General features: G+C 42.2%; 1 protein-coding gene and 1 pseudogene across 8 annotated transcripts in view; one reads left to right on the forward strand and one right to left on the reverse strand.

The window, feature by feature from the left end:
* ATP11A (ATPase phospholipid transporting 11A) overlaps nt 1-12,834 on the forward strand; it is a 133,384-nt gene that overhangs the window by 38,998 nt on the left and 81,552 nt on the right. The window lies entirely within an intron of this gene.
* LOC137456013 (apoptotic protease-activating factor 1 pseudogene) lies at nt 8,415-9,807 on the reverse strand (annotated as a pseudogene).

The raw sequence follows: 12,834 nt of genomic DNA on the forward strand, positions 1-12,834 counted from the left end.
TAAATGATACTATAAATGCCTTTTTGAGAACATGGGCTTCTGCCTTCTAATCTACAAAGAAACTAGCTGAGGAAGCGTTATGTGGACACCAAGTCTTATGAGTAAAGGATGGTTTTACGTAGCTTGTCAACTCATTCTGATCTCTGGTGGGGAGAGTCTCAATATAAACTTCTTGTTATGGTCAGGTTTTTTCATCTTTTGTTACTCATCTATCAGCAAAGAACAGGATAAGCTCAGTTGCAAGAACACAGTGTGTGACTGACTTTTTGATGGAAGCCTTTTGTCAGTACGGATGCAGAAAAATGCTTTCACAAATGAGTAATACAAATAGCAGAAAACTGAGAAAGTTTATTAAAATGCTAGTACTCTTTAGGTCGAAAGACTTCATTTGTGGCAGCCTTGAGAAAAAAACCTGTAGAGATCTTTTCATATGTCTTACAAAAGACCTTTTCTGTTCAGGTTATGCTGTATGCTTTATTTCCCTTTCCATGTATATAGGTTATGGCAATTTAAACTACATTGAAGATTGTGCAAGTGACACATTGCATAAGAGGATGCTGTTTATTGCACTATCTCTGGGTGACTTAATAGCTTTTGCTATGGCTTTCTTTTCCTTCATGAAGAGAAGCCATTTTTATTAATAAAAGCTTTTTCTTCTGTAATAATCATGAATAATTCCCACCATAGCTGCTTTGAATGCAGTTAGGAATGCTGCTGTGCAGGAAACTTAAGCCTCTGAATTTTTTACATTTATTTTTTAACTTTATGCCGTGTAGCACTGTATTAGAATATAGAACAAACCAGGTTGGAAGAGACCTTCGAAATCATCGCATCTAACCTATCATCCAACCCACCTAATCAACTAAACCTTGCAACCAAGTACCCTATCAAGTCTCCTTTTGAAAACCTCCAATGATGGTGACTCCACCACCTCCCCAGGCAGCCCATTCCAATGCGCAATCACTCTCTCTGTGTAAAACTTCCTCCTAACCTCCAGCCTAAACCTCCCCTGGTGCAGCTTGAGACTGTGTCCTCTTGTTCTGGTGCTGGTTGCCTAGGAGAAGATAACATCTGCCTGTCTACAACTTCCCTTCATGTAGCTGTAGAGAGCAATAAGGTCACCCCTGAGTCTCCTCTTCTCCAGGCTAAGCAACCTCAGCTCCCTCAGTCTCTCCTCACAGGACTTGTGTTCCAAACCCCTCCCCAACTTCGTTGCCCTTCTCTGGACACGCTCCAGCAAGTCAACATCCTTCCTAAACTGAGGGGCCCAGAACTGGACACAGGACTCGAGGTGTGGCCTAACCAGTGCAGTATACAGGGGCACAATGACCTCCCTGCTCCTGCTGGCCACACTGTTCTTGATGCAGGCCAGGATGCCATTGGCCCTCCTGGTTGCCTGGGCACACTGCAGGCTCATGTTCAGCCTACCATCAACCAGTACCCCCAGGTCCCTCTCTGCCTGGCTGCTCTCCAGCCACTCTGACTCCAGCCTGTAGCTCTGCATGGGGTTGTTGTGGCCAATGTGCAGAACCCAGCACTTGGATGTGTTAAATCTCATGCCGTTGGATTCTGTCCAGCCTGTCAAGGTCCCTCGGCAGAGCCTCTCTACCCTCCAGCGGATCAACTCCTGCCCCCAGCTTGGTGTTGTCTGCAAATTTACTGATGATGGACTCAAGGCCCTCATCCAGATCATCAATAAAGATGTTAAAGAGCATGGGGCCCAGCACTGATCCCTGGGGCACACCACTACTGACTGGCTGCCAGCTGGATGTGGCACCATTCACCACCACTCTCTGGGCTCGGCCCTCCAGCCAGTTCCTAACCCCATGCAGTGTGCTCCCATCCAAGCCACGAGCTGACAGCTTGGCCAGGAGTTTGCTGTGGGCGATGGTGTCAAAGGCCTTGCTGAAGTTGAGGTAGACTACATCCACAGCCTTCCCCACGTCCAGGTGAGTCACCTGATCATAGGAGGAGATCAGGTTGGTCAGGCATGACCTGCCCTTCCTAAATCCATGCTGACTGGGCCTGATCCCTCGGCCATCCTGTAAGTGTGATTGCACTCAAGATGACCTGTTTAAACATGGTGATCTGATTCAGGAGTTTTAATTTCTAATGCCTAAAGCAAAACCTGCAGTATTCATGATTTTTTTTTTTCTGTTTTTTTTTTCAGCTAGGTTGCTTTATTTTCCTTTGCAAATGTTTGATACAGGTTTGTGCATTAACTGTAGTAAACAAATTGTTTATTTCAACATGTCTTATTCTGTGCAAACGTTGGTGCATTGTTAACTTCTCATCTCTTATGTGGTTACTAGCAGAGCATAAAACCTGAAGCTTAAAATTCCAAGTGCTTTGCTTTCCCAAGGAAAAAAGCCAGCATAGTCCTTTAACAGCATTTTAATTTCGTTTGGGTTAAAACAGAGTGAAGGGGTAGAAAAAATATTTTAGATCTCTAGATAAAGCAGTATCTAGAAAATAGTCTATGCATAAGAAAACAACATTGCCCATATCTTGAAATTGAGAATATGGACTTCTGCCTTGTTATCTAAAAGAAACTGGCAGAAGAAGTTTTAACGTGGGCACTAAGTCCACTTATAGACTTAGGTATGATGTGGTATGAAAATCATATCAGTTATATTGCCTATTTTGTGCCTGAGTGATGTGCAGTGAAAAGCTGTCTGTGCTAGCTTGATTTGTAGAAATGGCACTGCATAGGTAAGTTCTGGTCCAGAACTTTACAGCTTTATAGCAAAGTGAAGATTATTGGATTTAATTTTGTCCAGTGGTATCTAGATCCCTAGTAGAAGACAGAAGTGATACTGATAAGCATGAGGACACCTCAAAAATACTTTATCTCTGCTTGAAGCTACTATAAATTTTGGGCTTTTCTTTGTTTTCTCTGAATTTATGATAATATGCCCAATGGAAGCACGAGCTAACACATCCTTCTGTCTGTGTATACTAGGTCTTCATTCTTGATGTGCCATGTAGGAAAAGGTTGCCCAGATTTTTGTCAGCTGTGAATGTGTTAATGTTACCATGCCTAGCATGCTTCAGAAGCTTTAAAACCTGGACCAGAAATAGTCACTGAGCAGACAGGCTTTGCATGACTGCATAGCATTTAGCTCAGCAAAGTCTGACAACCTACTACATTTATAAGGTTAGCTGTGTTTTTGTAAAAAAATCTGTGGCCAAGCAACCTTTCCCCCAGATATGATTTCCTTTCCTGTTTCCTGCTGGGCTTCTGTTTATGCTTGAAGATTGGATATTGAATGTCCTCTAATCTTGGAAATTGGTCCACTTGACGTCTCTAGAGACTCAGCCAGGGAACCTTTAGATCCTGCTCTGAGGTTTGGTAGCTCAGCATATGTAACTAATTTTTGGTTTTGTTTTGACTTCATGTCTCTTTACATGTCTGTTTGTTTTTTATATTGGGTGTAGTTAAGGAAATGTACTTAATAAGCTGAAGTGATGAAGTTATTCAGTTATATTTTGTGATTATGATAAGTACAGTCTACAGAAATGCGATAGTGTTGTTACTTGGCTATGTCTGATAGTGGGAGAAACACAGAGAAGTGTCTTCAGCCAAATGTGGTGATGAGGGTGGTTTTTTGGTGTGGTTTTTTTTTTTAATAGAGCAAAAAAGGTATCCTATGTTTGCCCCAGTCACAGTCATTACTAAAGCTTAGAAATCTTACTGAGGTTTAAATGATGTGTAGAAAACACCTATAAAACTTCATTTGGATATCTGTGAAATGAAGAAGCAGCAACAGAGATGTTGTGTGTGGAAACGCTTGTTAAGTATTACATTTGGCCCACAAGACAGTGCCGGCCTCTAATCTTAGTGTATTGATATTGAATGTTCGTCTAGGGATGTTTGAACAGGAGGTTTGAGCATTTCTAGAGGGTTTCAGCAGGGAAAGGAAGTATTTGGAGGGGGCATGAGTTTCAGAATGTCCCAGTAGACATCTGCTATTCAATTTTTTTTAATTCTGAGGCTTAGACAAGTAGTAATAATCTCTCTAAACCAGCCTCACATAACATTAGATTGTTTTTATTTGCATGACAGGAAGTAAATGTAGTCAGAGCTCATTTCCAAAAGCTGTGATCTCTTATTTCAGTACAGGAGAACAGAAAAAAATAATGAAAACAATAGATTTAATGTGCATTGTTCCCTATTACTTGCTGCAGCTTAAAGGAAAAGTATTTAAAATGGGTTGCCACATTTATTAATTCTAATGAAATGCCAAGGTGATTTCTTTTCTTAGCCTAACCTAAAGAATTTTTGTACTGAAATGATGGGACAATCCAATAAATGTAATCACTAGTCTGAATTTAATGTGAAGTCCCTAGAGCAGGATATCTCAAATCAATAGGTTTTAGAGCTACTTATTTTTGGAGGAAATTGGTACCAACCAATAATGACAAGTTAGCAATAAAAGAAGAATAGCCTTTTTGGAGAATTTTCAAAAGAGTGAGTGTGTTCTTGAAGCTTATGGTGTGTGTGATCATTTCAGAGACTCTGGAACTAATTAACTAATGTAGAACAGTCCCTGGCTAAATGTTTGCTCTCTGTGAAACAGGAGAGATGTAAAATTTTTTTGCAAGATGATAACAGATGCTCTCTGCAGTTGGATTTAGAGTATTTAAAATACAGTATTAGAAGACTTTGAAACTTTAATTTAGGGAGTTCATTAACTTGTGGCAATCTAACAGTACAATGGACAGGACTAAGCTAGTGTAAAAACAGTGTAAAAGTTTTGAATGGCTATGAATACTGGTTAATTTTATTAGAATTATTTTGGTTGGAAAAGACCTTTAAAACTGAGGCTAACCATTATCTAACTCTAACAAGTCTGATGCTAAACCATGTCCACATCTATGCATCTTTAAAAACCTTCAGGGAGGGGGATTCAATCATCTCCATGGGGGAGCCTATTCCAGTGTTTTAATAACTCTTCCAGCAGAGAATTTTCTTCTAATACCCATCCTAAATCTTCCATGGTGCAACTTGAGGCTGTTTCCTCTCATCCTGTTACTTGTTACTAAGGAGAAGAAACTGACCCTGTGGCAATTTGGCCCTATTTGGGGGCCAGATGCCCACCAAAGCTGCTGTAATCAGTCCCTTTCTTAGATGAATGGGGAGAGGGAGAATAGAACCAAAGGCCTGTGACTCAAGGTAGAAGCAATTTAATAGCACAAAAAACAGGCCCCACGTGGATGCAAGAGCAAAGATGTTATTCTCTGCTTCCCATCAGCAGATGATGTTCAGTCACTCCCAGGAAGCAGAGCTTCAATATGCATAGTCATTGCTCTGGAGGACAGACACCATTAGTGAATATCCCCACACTTATTTCTTTCACTTAGCTTTTATATCTGAGTTGACATGGAATACCCCTTTGGTTAGTTTGGGTCAGCCTGCCCAACTATGCCCCTCCCAAGATCTTTCCTATTCCTCAGCCTGCTGTTGGAGGGGGAAATGCTGGAAAAGCACAACCTTGGTGCTTTGCTTATTGTAGCCAGAACACAAGCTCGTTATCAACACTCAGGTACAGCATTGCAAAGCTATGAATAGAATTAAATCCAGTTGGTGGCTGGTCACAAGTGGTGTTCTCCAGAGATCAGTTTTGGGGCCAGTCATGTTTAATATCTTCCTGGTTAAGGGGATTGAGTGCCCCCTCAGTAAGTTTGCTGATGACACTAAACTGTGAGGGAGTTTTGCTCTGCTTGAAGGTAGGAAGGCTCTGCATGGGCTGGATTGATGGGCCAAGGTCAGTTGCACAACGTTTATCAAGGCTGAGTGGTCTGGCCTGCACTTGGGTCATAACAACCCCGTAGAATGCTACAGGCTTGGGGAAGAGTGGCTGAAAAGCTCCCCAGCAGAAAGGGAGCTTGGGGTGCTGATTGACAGCCATCTGAACAAGAACCAGTGTGGTGGTTTAGGCTGGGTGCTGGCCCAGATGCCGCTGCAGACCACACCTGGGAGGTCCCAAGGGGTGGGCCCAGCCCAGGGGGTGGTCACAGGAAACCAGGTATTTATTCCCATAATGCTCTGCTCCCCTATAAAATGTCCATGCGGGGTCTTCACTTCCTCTTTCGTGCCCTGCTGCTGCCTAGGTAAAATGGCGTGAGCTGCCTCCATTGGGCCTGCCCAGGCCCCAGGCTGGGTTGGGGGGGGGGGGGGAAAGAGCCCTGGGGGGGGTTGGGTATACCCCCAGGTGGGGATGGGATGTTCTTGGATTTCTCTCTTTTTGTCACGGTGCTTGTGGTTCTCTGTAAAACTTTCATTGTTGTTTTTTTATTGTTTTTCTATTTAAACTTTCCATCACTTTTGCAATCCCTTTGCCTGAGTTATTTCTGCCCATGGTGGGGAGGGGGTCTGCCCCAACCCATTACAACCAGCATCATGGTTAGGTGGCCAACAAGGACAACAGCATCCTGGTCTGTCTCAGGAATAGTGTGGCCAGCAAAAGTAGGGAAGTGATCTTGGCCCTGTACTCAGTGCTGGTGAGACTGCACAGTGGATACTGTTCAGTTTCAGGCTTGTCACTACAGGAGTTTCTGGAGATGCACAACAAAGATGGTGAGGGGTGTGGAGAGCAAATCTTACGAGGAGAATCTGAGGGAACTAGGATTGTTTAGTTTGGAGGAGGCTGAGGGGAGGCCTTACTTCTCTCTACAACTCCCTGAAAGAAGGTTGTGTTGAAGTGTGCGTTGGTCTCTTCTCTCTATTATGAAATGATAAGACAAGAGGAAATTACCTCAAGTTGTGCCAGGCCATTACAGATTGGATATTAGGAAAAAATTCTTCATTGAAGGAGTGGCCATGCATTGGAACAGGCTGCCCAGGGAAGTGGTGAAATTGCCAACCCTGAAGGTGTTTTAAAAAAAAATGTGTAAACATGGCACTTTCTGACATGATTTAGTGGCCATGGTGGTGTGGATCTTGGAGATCTTTACCAACCAAAAGCAGTAGATACCGATTTATTTATTTATTCCCTCCCCACCCTAGTTTACTGTGTGAAATAGGAAGTGAGGGAATCAGTGTGACATCTCATACTGGCATCGCCTTTTTCAGATGCCGAGAGTGGACTGCATTTTTCCTGTTGCCCATTACAGTACTGGTAGTGTAACTGTGTAGTGATAGGAAGTGATCCACAGTATTGAGAAAGCTTAGAACTGAAGCTTGAGAGATTGAGTAGCAACATGATACTCTTTGAGGTATACCTCAGGTACGTCAAGACTCTCATCTCAAAAGACATGAACAGAAAACTATGTATTTGTCATGAACATTCCTAACTGTTGAATATTTGGCAAATCAAATGCTCTGTTATTCTTTATGATATTTAAAAATACCTGGACTTTCAGGGTGGAGATATCAGTAAGGAGGCTGATATTAAGATGTGGGGTTAATAGGGAAAAATACTCAGTTTCATCTTAAACCCAAAATATTAATGAACAGAAGGAATTTGGTTTGGTTTTACCCATAATGCTTCCAGCTAGCATCACGTTTGAGAAAAAGCCTTTTCTATCTGTCCCATTTCCTATCTGTGCAGATGTATAAACAACACACAAAAGGATTTATAAATAATATTTCACTTAGCTTAAGTATGTAACATTAGACATCAGGAGTCCGTAGATTTCTGTACCATTTAAGAATGAACATGGTATGCTCTTAGTCCATGTTCTGGTATCTGCGTTGTAGGAAATCTGCTTACATGTTGGAAAGACTGCAGTAAAAAGCCAAAGATAGCACCTGAGAATTAGAAGGATTATCTTACACTAATTAAATTGGGGTAATTGTGGAAACTATTATCTCATGGCATGGAACCACAGACTGCTGAGGCACTGTGTGTTCCTTGTAATGGATGCTAACATAAAGCAAATAGCATGACAGTTATGACACTAGTAAAATTCACATGCCATTTTTAAATCCAGACCTCATTTTTTTGGGACTTACTCTGCATACTGTATCACAATATGAGATTTAAAAAAAAAAATAATCATAGAATGGCTTAGATTGGAAGGGACCTTAGAGATCATCTACTCCAACCTCCCTGCCACGGGCAAGGGCACCTCTCAACTAGGCTCAGGGCCTCCTGATTCTTGGCTGCTCCAGGATGTCCCTGATTCTTTCCATTCTGTAAGAACATGAAAATCTTTGCATCACAGTTAAAAAATAGTCCATTTTTTTTCATCTCACACAGTTGAGTTCAGGGCTAGAGAGCATTTAGCCATCAGCCTTAGCAACTTCCAAGTATTATACTCCTATTATTTCTTTACTGCTATCAATATTAATTTCAACTAATTTAAATAAATCTTAATATAATTTCCTTACAAAATTGGAAGCCATTTAAGATGCAAATCAAGACTTAAAAGTTTCTGATACTGCTTATTCTAAACAAGTTTAGAAACAAGTTTATAATAATGCTTGTTATAAACAAGACCAAATGTAAGTTCAGCTGGGAAACCATGCATAAATGCACATAACTATACAGGAAAACATCATGACTAAAACAATGCCATCAAATTCACAGCTTCATCAGTGTCAGACAAATGTTGAGCAGAATTCTGTTTCCAGCTTAAGAAAAAAAAAGAGAATGACTTCTCTTTGCAGTGCTCAGCACCTTCATCACAACTTCTGCAATACATAAAGAATGCCAAGATTATCAACAGTCACATACACTTCAAAATCAGGGGACACGTGGATTGACTTGAGGTTTGTTCCATTGGTGTAGAAGGTTTGCAAGGACTCTCCAGTAGTTACATTCCACCACATAAGATAGCCTCTAGCTGACACAAGCATGTTACTGTCAGGAGAAAAGGAGAGGTCTGTCACCCAACCCCCATGTGCTGGTTCTCCTTCCTCTACAGTAACTGGAGAGCAGAAGTGAAGTAATGCACCTGTTAGAATGTCCCAAATCCTTATTTCTCCTTTGTCATCTCCAGTGGCCATTAACTTGTTATTAGGAGAGAAAGCACAGCACCGTACACAGGCTTTGTGACCTTTCAGCTCATGAAGGACAGAAGAACTTTCAAAGCTCCAGATCTACCTTTGCAGTTTTGTCAGCAGAAGCAGATGAAAATTTACTACCATCAGGTGAAACAGCACAGGACAGAACAGCACCTCCATGGCAAGCAAAATCTTTTTCTGTGTTTCCTGTAGTGATATCCCAAACCTTAACAGTTCCATCAAATGACCAAGAAAGAAGTTTGGAATTTTCCAGGAGTCTGAAATCCTTGATTGCTTCCTTGTGTCCCCTCAGAAACACACATTCATTGGACTGCCAATTCCACACCTGTATGACTGAGTCATGGGCACTGGAAACGAGAGTCTGGCAATCAGAGGTAAATCGACAATGCTGCACAGATATCCTGTAGGCCTCCTGGGACTTCAGAACCTTCTCATCCACCAACTGCACTACCTTTATGGCTCCATTCTCCTGTCCAAAAGCTGCAAATTTGAGATCCTCGCTTAAGCAACAGCAGGAAATGGGGGATTCTTGAGCTGATGTCTGCATAATGACACTGTCTGTATTCCCATTGATAAGTTGTAAATGCTTCTGGTTGTAAATGGCTAAAATCATCACTTCTTCATTGTGAAACACAACATCCAGTTCACTTTTTAGCACACCATCAGAAGACTTGCACACCTTCTTGGTCTCCCAAATACGTATTGTCTGGTCATCAGAAGATGTCAGAAATAAAGATCCATCTAGGGAAAATGTTACACAGTGAACCCAGCTCATGTGTCCCCTGCAGTATGCCACTTTTGAGAGAGACTTGATGTTCCACAGCTCAACAGAGCAGTGAGACAAAGCATTTAAATACCTTGAAAAGTTAAAAACAATCTTCATAATATTTTCTTCTTTAAGATAAAACAAATCCTAAGATACCAAAATTTTGCTTCAAATCATATCACATCAGGATAAAAATTCATGGCTTTCATTTTCCACCAGTCCTGGCTCACTGGTGAGGTTCCAGGTGACTGGTAACTGGCCAATGTGATCCCCATCAGCAAGAAGGGTCAGATGGAGGAACCTGGAAACTCCAGGCCAGTCAGTCTGACCTCAGTGCCAGGGAAAGTTATGGAGCAGATTATCTTGGGGGCAATCTCTGTGCACCTGAAGGGTGGCCAAGGGCTCAGGTCCAGCCAACATGGATTTAGGAAGGGCAGGTCCTGCCTCTCCAACCTGATCTCCTTCTATGATCAGTTGACCTGCCCGGTGGATGTGGGGAGGCCTGTGGATGTGGTCTACCTGGACTTCAGCAAGGCCTTTGACACCGTCCCCCACAGCAAACTGATGGCTAAGCTGTCAGCTCGTGGCTTGGACCACTACACTCTGTGCTGGGTTAGGAACTGGCTGGAGGGCCGAGCCCAGAGAGTGGTGGTGAATGGTGCCACATCCAGCTGGCAGCCAGTCACCAGTGGCATCCCCCAGGGATCAGTGCTGGGCCCCGTCCTCTTGAACGTCTTCATTGATGATCTGGATGAGGGGATTGAGTCTATCATCAGTAAATTTGCAGATGACACCAAGTTGGGAGCAGATATTGATCTGTTAAGAGGGCAGAAGGGCTCTGCAGAGGGACCTCGACCGACTGGACAGATGGGCAGAGTCCAATATGATGCCATTCAACAAATTCAAGTGCCGGATGCTGCACATTGGCCACAACAACCCCATGCAGAGCTACAGGCTGGGGTTGGAGTGGCTGGAGAGCTGCCAAACAGAAAAGGACCTGGGGGTGCTGGTTGACAGGTGCCTAAACATGAGGCAGCAGTGTGCCCAGGTGGCCAAGAAGGCCGGTGGCATCCTGTCCTGCATCAAGAATAGTGTGGCCAGCAGGTGTGGGGAAACCATTCTGCCCCTGTATTCTGCACTGGTTAGGTCACACCTTGAGTACTGTGTCCACTACTGGGCCTCTCGATTTAAGAAAGATATGGAGACACTTGAACATGTCCAGAGAAGGGCAAAGAGGCTGGTGAGAGGCCTTGAGCACAAGCCCTACGAGGAGAGGCTGAGGAAGCTGGGATTGTTTAGCCTGGAGAAGAGGAGGCTCAGGGGAGACCTTACTGCTGTCTACAACTACCTGAAGGGGGGTTGTAGCCAGGAGGGGGTTTGGTTTCTTCTCTCAAGCAACCAGCACCAGAACAAGAAGACTCAGTCTCAAGCTGCACCAGGGGAAGTTTAGGCTCAAGGTGACGAGAAAGTTCTTCACAGAGTTGTTAGGCATTGGAATGGGCTGCCCAGGGAGGTGGTGGAGTCACCATCCCTGGAAGTGTTTAAGAGGGGACTGGACATGGCACATGAAGCCATGGTTTAGTAGTCATGAGGTGCTGGGTGACAGGTTGGACTTGGTGATCTTTGAGGTCTCTTCCAACCTTGGTGATTCTGTATTGAGTCTATTTTTAAATGAAAGTTTATATTCTTACTATTTGTTGATTCAAAATATTTCTAACTCTGAAATAGTTTCAGGCTTCAATATAAAGTAATTTTGTCCTTGCAGATACTTCAGTCTGCTAAGCCAATAAACTTTAGTTTGTCATGCTAGCTATTCAACTTAATATTTTCTCCTGTTTCTTGAGTATTATTGGATGACATGTATGTTTGTAAGATAAGTTTTCCATGTGTTGCATCATGATATACCTTGTTCCTTCCATTTCTTAGACAGTTTTCCTTTGTGCATATGCATGAAGAGAAAACTTTCTTTTGAAGTTCATCTTATTTCAGCTTGCTGAGTAAATGTGAGTTCTCTGAGGGTGACATTGGGGTTTGGTCGTGCCATGGAACCAAAGAGAATATAGAAAATATGCTTGTAACCTCTATATACTTTCAATGGATCTGAAGCAGTCACCTTCGTTGTTTGGACATAAATAACACTGGTCTTGAGTGAAATCCACGAGTTGTTTCACAAGTACTCAAATTTAGATGTTTCCTAAATTAGCTAATGTTGATAATAAATTTACAGCTTTGCAGGGAAGTGACTTTTAAGAATAATTACTACTGTAGTAATCTAAGCAGCTTTTAAAGAATAATCCCACCCCCTCTTACAGAGCTTCTAGATCACTGTAACTCCTATTTGGGACATGGGACATAGCAAACCTATCTTTTCACAGTATTTCCAAGTCTTTCAGTTGTAACATGGGAGTAAGTAAAAACGTTTAGTTTATTTTGCATTTATACCCAGTTAAACAGTACAATGTTAGCAGTTTCTTCCAAGGATAAACCTTTGCTTTTATCTAGTGCTAAGTCTTCATGTTTCTAATAGACTTTATGGAGAGAAAGATCTAACACAGGTGATTTAACATGTTTTATATTTTCTGCTTTATTATCATTGAAGGTGCTGACTAATACATACAAGTGAAATCAGGGGTGTTCTTTAATGGTTGGCATTTTAATTCTACTTCGCAGGTACAGTGAGTCAAGAGAAGATGCTGTGTATGTGGTACTATGTGTGTGTGCGCTGCAAACAATGCCTGTCTAGGATTTGTCTCCAGGAAGTGTTTTTGTAGCATGTTAAGGTTGTTTTGAGGTCAATTTTTTTGACAGGACTTTTTGGTGGGACTTCATCGCTTTTCATTTGGAATAATTTAAGTGCAAATATATTTTAGAGTAGTTTCTGTACTTTTCTTTTTACTTGTAAATGTAAGAAAAGTACCCTGCAGATGAACGTATTGTCTGCTTAATAGTCTTCTGTCAGTGTCCTGAGTGAAACGTCTGGATATGGTGTTTCCAGAAGTTTGCAGCTGAAGTCTGTTTTCTTCCTTCTGTAATGTTACATTCTCACTGGGGGGGGGAAACAAGGGGTGACTGAAAAACCCACATAAAACAATGTTCT

The sequence above is a fragment of the Melanerpes formicivorus genome, unplaced genomic scaffold (assembly GCF_026170545.1).
Source record: "Melanerpes formicivorus ecotype bairdi unplaced genomic scaffold, bMelFor1.0.p_v2 SCAF_1, whole genome shotgun sequence".
NCBI classification, from domain to species: Eukaryota; Metazoa; Chordata; class Aves; order Piciformes; family Picidae; genus Melanerpes; species Melanerpes formicivorus.